The sequence below is a fragment of the Sceloporus undulatus genome, chromosome 1, assembly GCF_019175285.1.
Source record: "Sceloporus undulatus isolate JIND9_A2432 ecotype Alabama chromosome 1, SceUnd_v1.1, whole genome shotgun sequence".
NCBI classification, from domain to species: Eukaryota; Metazoa; Chordata; class Lepidosauria; order Squamata; family Phrynosomatidae; genus Sceloporus; species Sceloporus undulatus.
This window is the reverse complement of record NC_056522.1, coordinates 91,894,976-91,910,007: the sequence shown is the minus strand read 5'-3', so window position 1 is coordinate 91,910,007 and position 15,032 is coordinate 91,894,976.

Sequence of the window (15,032 nt, the reverse complement as noted above, 5' to 3'; positions counted from 1 at the left end):
ATGGCGTCCCTTCAGCGCTGCATCATATGGATGCAGCGCTGGAGATGCACCATGATGCCACGTGCCATCTGGAATGGCATGCAGCATCATAACGTCCTGGGGGCGGAGTCAGGGCATTGATTGTCAGGACGCTGCAATCTGGCTCCACCCACAAGCCAGCCTTTCGGGCTGGTCTGTTAGGGCCTTACTTAATCCAATTTCACAAATTAAAATAATTTGTTATAGGTATATTTCCAATGCCCCAAATTGTGGTTATTTGCTTTTATTAGTTGTAAATTTGAAAAACTAGCATTTCAGTTTTCTGTTTTTTTAAAAAGCAAATCAAAGGCTTTTAAAAACAATTTCCTTTTTGTAATCATAAGTCACTGCTCTCTTGCAACAGAGTAGCCTGCAAGCTTAAGATCGGATAAAGGCACAAGTTTGAGCTTTCAGTCTGTCTGTCTGTCTTTTCAAATGGAAGACTACATTTGATTGCTCAGGTTCATTGAGAGGTTAGCCTAATTAACTCACTTTTCAAAGCCTGCAGACTCTTCTTCCATACCATCTCAAGAAAAGCATACCTCGAATGTTATCATATTCTCCCCTCTGTTTTTCTTCTGTTTGCTTTTTTTTTAAAACTATATTTGCAGATGAAGAAACTTGTACATTTCTAAAGTTCACATAGAGAACTTTGTGCCTTTTGGTTGGCCTTATAGAAGTATTGCCAGAGTTTAGAATCTGACTGACTACACAGTGAGGTTAAGAATTTGTTTTTCGTATTAGAACTGATCTGAACTCACAATCCATTCACACAGATGTCTGCTCCTTGTTACCTCAATCGTTCTTCATTTCAGCAGCCAACTTTAGTTGGAAAAAGTTATTTTGTTGTTGCTGTTGTTAACACTAGGGAATTGGAAACTCTTACAAATCTATTTCAAGTCACCTAGAGATTTACTCTTCCCTGATGGCACTCTGGCAAATCCCAACCAATCTCTCCTGATTTCCTTCTGCCCAGCAGTAAAGATTATCTTGCTTGATAACTGTTCAGAGAGTGATGGCATGGTTTTGATCAAAGAATGATATTAATGTTCTTTCAGCACTAGGGAACACAACACATGGGTTATGTTTGTACCAAAGTCAACACAAAATGTGGAACAGGGATAAGTTTGCAGGAAAGTAAACATGGAGCCATTGGCGCTTTGACACAGACTGGTACCCTAGGAAACTAAGAATATTGAGAAAACTGTATAACCTATACTTTAAAGATATTTGGGGGTAGGGGAAGCAAGATACTGGTGCGTGTGTGCGTGCGTGCATGCACGCACACACACACACACACACACACACCCCTGTCCATAAATGGTCTCTCAAAATACTTGGAGGGAATTGTTTCACCAGATTTATCCAGGGAAAAGAGAAACCTTAAACAGTTGCTCAGAAATGGGACTCATGATAACAGTATTGCTTTGTTCCTTTTTTTCCTGAGGGTTTTTTGCTTTTGGACTGCCACATTCTACAGCAATCATAGCAGCTATGTTGGCAGCCTGGCTATCATTTCTCATATTCTATAGTGATAAAGTAATTCTCGATATTATAGTTGTGATAGGCAGGCAGGCAGGCACAAAAATAATAAAATCAAATTAAAATGTAAAAAGTGGATGAAAACTGGAGTCAGTCTTGCACTGTTGCCTTATTTCTAGGGAAGAAAAAAAAGGCACACACCACAACATTTCTTAGAAATATGTCTTCTGAGAAATGTTAGCTTAGCACAACTGGGCATTCTTCAGGGTTCATTTCCTTTCACAGAGACGTTAACATCTTACATTTTGTAGAAGTCTTTGTTGATAAATTCCATCTCTATTTCAGATACATAAAACATAGTTTCTCTCCTGTAAATTCTGTGACAGGCATGGGAGAGGGAAGTGTGGTGTCCAGCTGTAGAGGAAAGATGGTGATAGGCTCTAGTCTACTTCCTCAGTGGCTGATAGTTTTCATCTTTCTCTCAAAGTTTAGGCATTGGATATATTCATTTCATTTTCTGTTTGTTAGTCTTAACCACTCCTCCATTTCTGGACCAGTTAGTTTGCAGTTAGTGTGAGTTAGTTTGTGCTCCATATTGTAAGCTGAAGTTCTGTCTCCCTCCTCCATGAGACCAGGCGTTACAGAGCCTTTCACTATAAGAAGACAGGATCTACTTCATTTATATATATATATTGTGTGTGTGTGTGTGCGCGCACGCACATGTGTGTGTGTGTGTGTGTGTGAGAGAGAGAGAGAGGGTGGTGGTGGGATTGGTTGTTGCTCACCTTCTGCTTGCAAATACTAATTACTCTGCTTGTGAGATACACTATTCTACCAATGGGGGGGGGGGGGAGACAGTGAGAGGAAGAGGAAGTGGAACTGGGCTTTGTTAACTGAAAACTCAAGCTTCTAGTGTGGCACAAAATTGCAACAACTTTTTCCATTTTTGGTCTTCTGCAACTTCTAGGATTTAGCATTTTGAAAGAACAGTTTGGAGCACTGTTTGTAGTTTTGTGTTTACTCCAGCTTTTCTGTTCTCCTTCATCCTGCCAGTATGACCCTTTAAACCTCCCTTCCAAATAAAGTTCCCATCCTTCTGTACTCCACATTTCTTGTTTGTTTGAGTGACACTCTGTTTTGGTCTCAGTGTTATTCACACAGTAGCATTTAGCCTTGAATATCTCCCTCCCATTTTGCCCCTACTTCAGCCAGAAATGATTAATAATAATAAAAATTTAATAAAAGTCAAATCTCATTTAAAATACAAAAATAAATGAATATAAAAAAGTAAAACGTTAGTCTCTTATGTGTCAACGTGTCTGCGTCTATATAAAAAGTATGTGTTTGTGTGTATCTGACTAATTACTGACTGACATTGATAAAAGATGTGACGACCACCTTGGAAGGTTAGATTTTTCATGTTTTTGCCTGTTTCTGTTTTATTGCAAATTAAGATAAACTTACCTGGAAACATTAAAGTATGTCTGATAGACTTATTGTGTTTTTGCAAGTACTAGCTTTGTGAGAACTAATGTGGTGCAGTGATTTGAACACTGGACTATGACCATGGTTCTAATCCCCCATGCAACCATGGAAATCCTCTTGGTGACCTTGGACAAGTCACACACTCTCAGCCATATAGGAAGGCAAAAGCAAGCCCCCTCTGAACAAACCTTGCCAAGAACACTCCACCTTAGAGTTGCCATGAGTCAGAAATAACTTGAGGGCACACACCAACATCAACAAAGTTATATACACACTATTTTTCTGTCCTTTTTTCCATATGCCAAATACAACTCTTTCCCCATGAAAACAAATGCAACTGGCATTGTCTCAAAATCACTATGCATCTTCTGCCCCGCATACATAGCATTTGTAGGAAACTATGCATACTAGTAATGAAAGGCAATTTTGCCCCTTAAATATTATTCCAGAAGAGATTATTATATAATACAACATTCTCAAATCAGCTAAAGAGAAGTCAGCTAAAGGCAAGTCAGCAAAAGGCAAGAAATATAGGTGACCAGAAGAGAGCACATAGGTGAATTTGGGACCCTAGCAATTTTAAATACAAACAAAAGCTGAAAACCAAGGCCTGTTACAGACTGCCAAAATAAAGCTTCTTCGGGTCTCTTTGGAGGTATGCTGTTTAAATGATGCATGCATCCTAAGAATCCAGAAGCTGCACCAAAAGCTGCACTCTGGTGCTTAGGAATGGAGTGTGGCTTTGGTGCGACCTCCGGACTCTTAGGACCCATGCATCATTTAAATAGCATACCTCCAAAGAGACCTGAAGCAGCTTTATTTTGGCAGTCTGTAACAGGCCTAAGATTGTGTTTCCATGCATCTTACAGACAATGATGGCTACTCTTGATGGTTTGATGTATGCTTACTTGAATTGTTGGCACAACACAAAGTGGTAATTTGTGCATGTTTGGGACCAAGGTCTCTGAAAAACCATGTTTTCACTGGTAAGCCTGTTTGAGTTTTAAGATCTCAGGAAGCTCTATTCAGAAATTCTGAAACAGCTCACGAGAAGAGAGGGTGTTTGTGAAGAAAGATATATGCAGGGGTATAACTAAAGGGGTGAGAAATGAGGGCATTGCTCCCCACCAAGAATTCTTCCCCACCCTAATATTTTTCCTTTAATCCCAAAATTTCTAGCATGGCAGTCACTTAAAACTTCAGTTGAGTACTGAGAAACACAGTTTAGGCATCCCAAGGCAAGGGGCAGGCCCTTTGCATACCAAGGGAGTGTGAAAACAGCAAATAAAAGAGTTCTAGGTCTGAACGATTTTGAATGCCTCACTCTCTGATATGCTAGTAATGTGGGGATTGATGGAAAGTTTCAGAAAGAGGGCAGATTTTGGGGCAATGGCCATATCTCTCCACATAGTTATACCCTGGACAAACACCTCTGTCTATTGCTGTAACATGAGCCTAAGGAGTTTATCGTATGCTGTTTAAAGCAATTTATCCCATTCACATTTAATTTTGAAGCCAGATTTTATTGTACGCACCGAGGGCTGTGCGTGTGCAACCCCACTGCAGCCCAGGTCTCAGCAGTGCTTATCTGGCAACTTTTCAAAACTGGGAGTCTGCTGTTTTTTAAAAGATGCTGGATAAGCACAGCTGGGACTTGGGCTGCAGCCAGGTTGCATGTGTCTGGCCCCCAGTTCGTGCAATAAAATCTGGCTTCAAAATTAAATGCAAATGGAGTAAGTCACTTTAAACGGCGTGTGATAAACTCCTATATCACAGTGGGAACCATGTGGCTCTCCAGATGTTACTGAACTGTAAATGTCAGCATTCCCTACCACTGACTATGCTGACCAGGGCTGCTGGGAGTTATAGTTCAATGATATCTGGGAGGTCACATGATTTCCATCCCTTCCCTAATCTAATTGTTAGTCTCAACTATAGTGGATCTATTAAATCAATTGGAACTTTCTACAGAAATACTTATGTAAGTTTAATGGATTCATTGGGTCTAATGTAGCTGGGAACTAATTGGATTCAGTTCACCAAGGGCAAATTTCCAAAGAGAAGAGCTTCTTTTATCTGTTGAGGCTCTCCATGTGATCAGCTACTTTGGAACATAAAGATCAAACTCTTAAACCAACAGGGTACAAATAGTGGAAAAATGTTGATTTGTTTGACTCTTTATTTTCTAGAGTGTTTGTAGATTGAGAAGCTGATGTCTGGAATAATCTGTAGTCATTGAAGATTTTCACACGACATCGTTATATCGTTCCTTTATCATCCCAAAGTGTAGTGGAATCGTCATAACAGATAGATGATTCCAAATGATTTTCACATGAGGCTGTTAGTGTTCTTAAAATGTTGATATATCAGAATTCAGCAATTCAACTGTTTTGAAATCGTTTTGTAATCATTTATTGCTGAATTCTGATATATCAACGTTTTAAGAACACTAACAGCCTCATGTGAAAATCTTTTGGAATCGTCTATCTTTTCTGATGATTCCACTACACTTTGGGATGATATAACGATGTCGTGTGAAAATCTTCTACAACCTAACAAATTTTACTTGGCTGCACATAGAAATGTTTAAGCTGAACTTTGGCTGTACCCAATGCAGAAATAGAAAATGTTTTAAAACGTTAGCAGGTCCAAAATGCTATGGTAAGGCTGTTGACCAGGTTACAGGGATCATGCAACTCTCCTATTGAAACAGCTCCATTCACTCAGTAGAATTCAAAGTATTGGTTTTGACCTTTAAATCCCTAATTGGCTTGGGTTTAGACTATCTGAAAGAATTCTTGTACAGCGTAGAATGAGCTTTAGAACTGGTAGGGAAGGGCTTTCTGTCAGTCTCACCACATTTACAGGCCTGTTGAGACAGCCTTCTCTATGGGTGCTCCCAGGCTGTGGAACTCCCTTCTATGGGAAGGCCAGTTAGATCCACACCCTGCTCTATTTTTACCTGCAGGCAAAGACTTTTTTTTCCAGGCAGATCTTTAAATTTCAATTATGGAACAGTATCATGTGTGTAAAGTGGGTGTGTTGTCTTTTAAAAATTATGTTTTAAATATGTTTTGAGTGTTTTTGACTGGTTTTAATCATTTTTTAAAAAAATATTGTTCTTTACTTTTTTTTTTAATTTTTGTAAACTAATGTTTTAACTTAATCTTTTTTTTTAAAAAAAATTGTAAGCTGCCTTAAAACCCATTTTAGAGAAATGCAGGATACAAATTCAGTAAATAAATTAAGAAATAACACCCAAGACTCTTCTAAAAATGAAATATGGCCCCTAGGCGTAAAGGTTTCTCTAGTCCTGCTCCTGAGATATACTGTCAGAATTTTTATGGAGAACCTTTTAACTCATGGTCAGTGTGACTGTTAGCTATCTAAATTGAGTGGAAGTGGTGGTGGTCCAGGTGGTGGAATGAAATTTATTGTCTCAGCACCAACCCATCCCTGTACACAATAGTTTATAATTTTGAATGATCTAACCCAGATAACTAGGCTGGTGAAATGGACAGCAAACTGAGAGGGGTTCTAAGTCCTCTGGCTCTCCTTAGGTATTCATGAAGAAACTGTGAGAACATGTGAGCCTAGCACGGCTCTCTTGATGCACAGTGCACTAGCATTCCTCCTGAACCAATGTGCAATGAGTCTGAAAATGCTTGAATTAGAGGAGCTTATCACATTAACATATAAGCCGTTTTACATCTTCCGGTTTGAATTCAGAATCTGGGATGCCCCCAGAAGTTATCATACGTAAATTGCCACCGATCTAGCCAGGATGCCACTGCCTAGATGCATCCCAGATCAAAGCCTCGCTCAGCCAGCACTTTTTAGAAGTTGGGGAGCTTCTGACTTCAAAAATTGGCTGACTGAACAAGGCTTTGACCCAGGTTGTATCCGGGTGGCAGCATCCTGGCTAGATTGATGGCGATTTAGGTATGGTAACATCCAGGGACATCCTGGATCCTGATTTCAAGCTGGAAGAGGTAAACTGGTTTATTTGTTAATGTGATAAATTCCAGAGTTTATAACTCAGGGACAACTGGAAGTGTAAACAGGGTTTATCCAATGAAAATCATGCATTCGCAATAAAGGTTTTTACATGACATCATGATTAAAGTGCCATTAACCTGTGAATAACCAGGAAATAAACAGCAACAAATCATTAACAGGAAAATCCCATGAATGCTTTTTGCTGTTTATTGCCTGGTTATTCACAGGTTATTTCTGGGATAATGACTGCCGTGTGTGAAAATCTTAATTACAATTGAATAGTAATAGAATGATTTTCATGGGATAACCTTCCAATTTTCCTCCATGTGATAAACTCCCTAGCCTTTTTATAATTTGGGTACAGGAACCCAGATTGAGCACAAAACCTAAAGAAGATTTCTGCCCGTCCTTAAACCAGCACTGCTCAGCTCTGTCCTCTCTAGATGTGTTTTCTTGCAATTCTCATCCATGCCAACCATGGGATGGTTGAAATTAATTGCATTTTGGTCAAGAGATCTGGAAGGGCCTTAGTTGGAGAAAACTGCCCTAACATTACATGTTCTCCAAAATTTCAGAGATGAAATGTTCACCAATGAAAAGTACATGTGGGGCCAAGTAACATCAGTGTGTGATCAAGATGCCAAACATTATAAATGAGGAAGACCAAACAAGCTAGGAGAGGCTGTTTCAGTTGGCTTTTGCCATAGCCAACTCGGAAGGACAAGATTCTTTCATCCCCCCCCCCCCCCCCGCGCAAGAGTTAACTGAGTGCAAAACACTTTTGGACTTTTAACCTAGTTTGCAGCAATTGTCAAGCTAAGGACAAAATGGGAAAGCCTGAGGAGGAGAGAGAAACCTAAATATTTTAAAATCAGCTGAAATAGTGGGACTGCAGAAGGTTATTTGGTACTTTCCCTGCCAGATCAGCACAGTTGGAAGATATAACATTATATGTTATTGAAAAGATTAAATGCTAAATATATGAATATATGAATACTTTACTTGAGTAAAGGAGAATCTATTCTAAGTATATGTGGGCTTTGCCCTGCATTTCCTTATCCTGTATTCATTTACTGTAATTTCAAAGAGGGTTCGGAAACTTGGCTTTTGCAGCTGTTCTCACTTCTTCCAACTAATGATGGGGAACTAATTACCACTAAGACTCAAAGAAACAAGAATTTCAAAGACACATAGGATCAAACCACATATTAGTCACCCTTAACCCCCCCCCCCCTTAAACCAGCCAGCTTTATTAGGGTGAGATGGGGTGGAGGAGCGATGATACCCAATTCAGACTGTGCTCCTCAGCTTCATTTCTAATTAAACTCACTTCCCATTTTCTATTTGCCCCCTAAGGAGCTTCTGTTTCCTGGAAACAACACAACCAGGGGGCAAGATCAGGCTGTAAGGGGCCAATACTCTGCAGGAAATTTGTGCAGCCCCCTACTCCAGGTTAGGGACATGTTCTGTTTGGGGCTGAGCAGTTTCTTTTTCTCTTTTGTATGCAGCCCAGACAACTTAAGTTATTGGATGTTTTAATAAAGTAAAACAAAAATGACCAGTGAAACATTTTTAAAGTGTGGATAACATAATGTGTGTCTTGGCTCTGAGGTTTAAAAGTGGGAATGTTGGTGCAAGGCTGTAAGTGAGAACTAGCTTCAGTAGCAAAGTTATATGTATGCCTTGTAGAATGTTCATTTACATTTTATTATTTGATATTGATATTACAGCTAATTTCTTTTATTGTATAATAAATACAAATTTGTTGGATGGATTGAGTGTAAAACAAACTGCACCAAACAGACGGCAGAATTAGACTTGAGTATGAGACCATAGAGAACTCCATGGGCACTAGTTCTCAAGAGAGGAGGCCCTCAAGTTCACACCAATTGAAGGGGTAAGAAATCACTAATTTTCTCTAGAAGTTTGGATTAAGAGCATGGGTTAACGTCTAAAGTTTTCATGGGATCTAGGTTTGGCTGGAATTACCAGAAGTGATTATGAACTGAATGAGTTTGCAAAGGGATGATTAGAATGAGGAGATGGAAAAATAGGAGATGCTCAGCTACAAAGAAGAAATGGGATGGGAACCAATTATTACATGATTCATTGTTGTTTTTAGGCTCCACCACCTACTCTGATGAACTAGACCTTGAATGCTTCGCTTGAATGCTCCACTTCAAGAACTTGAATTCTCCACTTCAAGTTATATGTCCTGCTTACCTCTACTGAGGGCAGCACAGCAGGGAATATACAAAGGAATAGTCCAGAGTCCAGTCCAAAGGTCACACAAAACCAGTCAGTCAGTTGTAGCAGACACAGTAGCTTAGTTACAAGGCAAGTCCAGAGGTCAGATAACCAGAGTCATGAATCAAAAAGCAAGGAACACAAGAACAAGGCTGCAAGACTAGTTGTTGGCTGCAAATAACCTCTGCAGCTGGAGGTCTTTCTAAAGGCCTCTGCTTCTTTCAGCTGAAAGCTATTTGTTCTCCTCTTGGCTTCTCCCTGGAAGAATGCCCCAAAGACTCCTTGACCTGTCTTTGCTCCACAGGTCCTAGCACCTGCAGCCTAGAGTCCATGGAGTCTGTTTCTTCCTCTGCAGTTTCCCGAGCTTGCTCTGGGACTGCTGATCCAGGCAGCCCCAGATCTGCCCCTGTCTCAGCCTCCTCTTGTCTTCAGAGTCTAAGTCAGGCCCAGGGCAGTCCATGGCATTATAATGCTGCTTCCTCAGAGGAGTATGAGAAAAGAAGGCAAATAGACAAGGGACCAAATAGTGCACAGCCTGGGTGTGTATGTGTGTAACTAGATGTTACATGAAAACAGAATTTTAACCATTCTTTTCCTCCTTATTAACCTTTATTATTAACCTTTATTTATAAAGCACTGTAAATTTACACAGCGCTGTACATACAATCTTTTTAATTGGATGGTTCCCTGCCCTCAGGCTTACAATCTAAAAAGACATGACACAAAGGGAGTGGTGGTGGTAATATACCACCTTCCTACTGGTAATATATGATATAACACATAGGCCAGCATCCTGCTAGTCACATATACAAGTGTCAGTACAGTGTAGCCATGCCATAAGTGGGCTTGCCATATGCAGAGTCAAGGTCATGTAGACAGCAAGCCCCCATACAATGAATGGGGTGTGTGCCCCCCCATTCATACAAATGGGAATTGAGATCCTGCGGTTTTTGCCTTACGCGGGGTGGGATGGGTTTGGAACAGATCCCCTACATATGGCAAGGGTGGACTGTACACCCTATACTGGCCTGCACATATCTTTTACGGTCTTCCTGGAAGATAGTATTCTCTCCCACCCCCAGCAATGACCCTGGTCAATTTCAGTGGAAGATGTTATCGGTCTGTGTCTGGCTATTCTGCCTCTAGCTCGATGCTTCTCTGATTCCTCCTCAGCTCTCAACCAGTGACAGAATGGCTATTTAACAAAGCTATGAGTCCTGGGGTGATGCATGGTGTTACCGTATATACTCAACTGTAAGTCGACCTCATGTATAAGTCAAGGTCAAGTTTTAGGGCCAAAATTATGGATTTTGATATGACCCATGAATAAGTTGAGGGTAATATTTAGGGGCATGTAACAAAGAATCTAAAGGATAAAGCAAAGGAAAACAGTGCCAAAGGACTTATGAAATTCCAGTTGGCAAAACTGTTCATGCTCACACTAAAGGCTTGATGGACGAGAGAACAGAAGGGGGTCAGTGCTTCCAAGACAGATTGCACTCTCACCTTTCACCAAGAGATGGTTCCTTTTTAAAAATAAGAGTTAAAGTACAGCACTTGTATTGACCTGTAGATAAGTCGACTCTGTTTGGGGTGAATTTCTAGACTAAAATTTCTAGACTTATACATGAGTATATACAGTATGTAGCAGAGTTCCACTTGGCCATAATGTTCTTTGTAGGGTCCTTTTCCATTGCAATCAGTGTGAAGCAGAGGTGAGAAATCATACAGCATTATAAAATAATATACATTGTTGTTATACTGGATGTTACCAGGAAGAGAAGGGAAATAAGATAGTCTACCCTATTCAGCCTGTTTGCCTAAATTTTTATACCACCAGATTTAGACAAATGATTCTTTATTCTAGCATAGTCCTTGAGAAGTATCAGGGCTTTTATGCTGAAATAAATAGTGTGAGGAAGACCACAGTCTTGGATCCTTGAATGTAGATTCAAAGGCTTTAGGGAATGAGATTGAGGATTTTGATCTAAAATAGAGCAATTCAACCTGTTTTGATGAGATTTGCACTTAAATGAAGCAAGTGAAATTATTTGCATAATCACCTGAACCTCAGTTACATCTGCGACCTGACAGTCTCTGAACATTTTAAAATTTATGTCATTCCTTTTAATTTCCCTTTCCCCAAAAAACCTCATCATAATTTTTAATAGAATCCATACTGTTTGTGTATATAAAACACCTAGAGTTAAATGAAATTAAAACACAATTAAATATAATATATCTCTGGAATGTCCTATAATCCCACAATATTTTTGATACTCCAGAGCAATTAATACTCAGGAGATTCATATGCTCATAGAGAGGAAGAAGAAGACATGGCTCAATAGTAGAGGACATCATTTCTATATGTAGAAAATCTTACACATTTCCAGGTAAAGAATATTTCAGTTAGAAATACTAGGTAGAGTTCGCAGCACTGAACCAGATATGAAATGACCCAATAATATATATTACAACTCAAATGTTCATGTTCCTACCATTTAGCCAGGGAATGGCCTCACATGCTAAACTGGAAAGTTCCAATCTAGGGCTGGAGGGTAGGGAGAGACAACAATACCTAAATGGATCAATAATTATGGGCCCGAACAGACAGGCCAAAATAAAGCTGCTTTGGGTCACTTTGGAGGTATGCTATTTAAATGATGCATGCATCCTAAGAGGCCGGAAGCTGCACCAATGCCATGCTCAAGTCCTAAGGACTGAAGCACAGCTTTGGCACAGCTTCTGGCCTCTTAAGATGCATGTGTCATTTAAACAGCATACCTCTAAAGTGACCCGAAGCAGCTTTATTTTGGCCTGTCTGTTCAGGCCCACAGAGACCCAGTATAAGGCTGCTTCCTCCATCTCTAATCCATGAAGAGGAAAGTAGTACTAGGTGCATGTTTTTAAAATGCATTTTATTATTTTCAGCTTCCCATTTTTGGGCAAAGTGCTGAAGTGTGTGGTGGCTTCTCAACTCTAGGGATTCCTGGATGAGACGGATTATCCTAGATCCATGTCAATTTGGTTTCGGGCCTGGCGATTGGACAAAAACAGCTTTGGTCACCTTGGTGTATGACGTATGCAGAGAACTGGACAGAAGGAGGTTGTCCCTGTTGTTTCTAATGGACCTCTCAGCAGCTTTCAATACCATTGACCATAGTATCCTCCTGAGTCACCTCACTAGGATGGGGCTTGGAGGCACTGTTTTACAATGGCTCCATTCTTTCTTGGAGGGGCATTCTTAGAATGTGGTGTTGGGGGATTCCAACTTCTTGACCATTGGCCTGTACGGTCCCTCAGGGTTCAGTCTTGTCCTCTATGTTTTTTAATATCTACATGAAACTGCCAGGAGTGCATTTACACAGTTAAAACTAGTGCGGCAACTGCGCTGATGTAATCAAATACAGAAGGGATTTAAGCTGTTCTCTTACTTTGTTCCCTTCTAACATATTTAAAAGAAATACTTCAGGTTCAAAACTGAGCTTGATTTTAAATAACGTTTAAATCACTTTATGAACCTCATTCCAAAAAGATTTGACTTTGCAGCAAGACCACCACATGTGATAGAATGTACCCATATTCTCATTACATTTCCAGCAGACACAAGAATTGTTTTTAAAGATCTTACCTAATCTACATGGGGTTAAATACCATCTATGTATCATTTTCAGGAGGTTTTCTTTAATACCTGTACATGAGGTAAAATTTAGATCTCTCTCCCAAGCTCTTTCCCATTTCTCAAGTTTCAGCGTATGACCTATGTTCATAGCCCACTGGTTTGATTGTTTCTTTTTCCAACTCTACTTTTAAACATAGTTTATACAATTTTGAAATCAGTCCTGTTCTCTCCTTTATATATTATTTCATCTAATTCATTATCTTCATTACTGAATCCAAATTGTTTATTATCCATTCTGTATCTTTCAACCAGTTGACGGTAGGGAAACCATTATGGTTTTATCTCTTTTTTTCCAATTCTTCTCTTGTTTTAATTATCTTGCTACCATTTTCTCTCTTTAAAATTTCTTTGTACCTTAGCCACCCTCTGTCTTCTAATTTTATTCTTTTAAAAACGCCTCATGTGGGGAAACCCAATCTGGGATATACCTATATATTTTCTCTTTATATAATCTCCAAACCCTCAATAAAGCCCTTCTAATTATGTGGTCATTAAATTGTTTGTTGTAGACCAATTTCCCATACCATAAATATGCATGCCACCCGTAAATTATATTAAACCCCTCTAGATTTAGCAGATTTTCATTTTCCAGATTTATCCACTCAAATGACCATTCAAGACTATACACATGATAATACAGCCGAGGATCGGGTGTGGCTAATTCACCTCTTTCCCTACTATCTGTTAATGACGTTCATTTAATTCGTGATTTTTTACCGGCCCATATGAACTTTAGTAGAACTTTCTTCCATAGTCTGAATATCGAATCATTTGTAACAACAGGGAGATTCTGAAATAATAAAAAATATCTTTGGTAGCACACATATCCTTAAGATTGCGATTTTGCATAATATAGATAGGTGTAGCTTTGACCGTTTTTCAAGATTTTTCTTAACTTCCTGCCAGATCTTTCAGTAGTTGTTGTCGAATAAGTCTCTGTTTTTCTTTGTAATTTGTGTTCCCAAATATTTGACTTTTTTCTGTATTTGAATTCCTGTTTTCATTTGGATCCAATCTTGGTTTTTCTTCTCCATATTGCATGTAATTAAACCTGTTTTTACTTTATTAGTTTTAAATCCTGCACAGTCTCCAAACTCATTGATTGTTTTTAATGATTTCTCAAGGTTTAAAAGTGGGTCTTCTGCAATAATCACAATATCGTATGCGTATGCCCTAATTTTATATTCAGTTCCCTTTATTTATGTTCCCTTTATATCCTTTTCTTCCCTTATCCTATTACATAAGATTTCTAAACACATAATAAATAACAGGGGAGACAGCAGACATCCCTGCCTAGTGCCTCTGTCAATTATGCATTTCTCTGTTTTAATTCCATTAACAATAATTCTTGTAGTTTGGTCTTTATATATTTCTTTTATCCATTTTATCAAGTTTTCTCCTAAATCCAATTTTTGCATTAATTTTAATATAAAATTGCCAATTTAGATTGTTGAAAGCTTTTTCAGCATCTAAGAATAATAAAGCCTTTTCCCAGATTCTTGTTGTAAAACTCAATTATATCTATAATAATCCTCATATTCTGCTTAGCATGTCTTTTTGGCAGGAAGCCGCATTGGTATTCTTTTATCCAAATTTGTAAAAACTTTTTCATTATTTCTGCAAGTATGCTCACAAAAATTTTGTAGTCCGTGTTCAGAAGCGAGATGGGGCGATAGTTTTGTGGAAGGCTGGAGTCTTTCCCTTCTTTTGGAATTAAAATTATATTTGCTTCTTTCCATGAGTTTGGGATACTTGCTTTATTAATTTTGTTGAAGACTTTCTGTAATGGATTAATTAATTCCCCTTCAAATAATTTGTAATAAATCAATGTAAAGCCATCAGGGCCTGGAGCTTTCCCACTTTTTCCTTTTTTAATTGCATCCCTAATTTCTTGTTTTGTAATTGTGTTTTAAGTTGGGCCTTGATTTCTTCTTTTATTTTTATTTTATGCATTTTCTCTTAATATTTTTCTATTTTCTTTAGTTGTTCTTCATTTTTGTTTTTCTCTGTATATAAGTTTTTGAAATATTTGTACATAATCTCTCTTCTCTGGGCTGACCTGCCTTTCCTGATTATCTTGTAGTTCTGTAGTCAAATTTCTTTCCTTTATTTTTGTTAC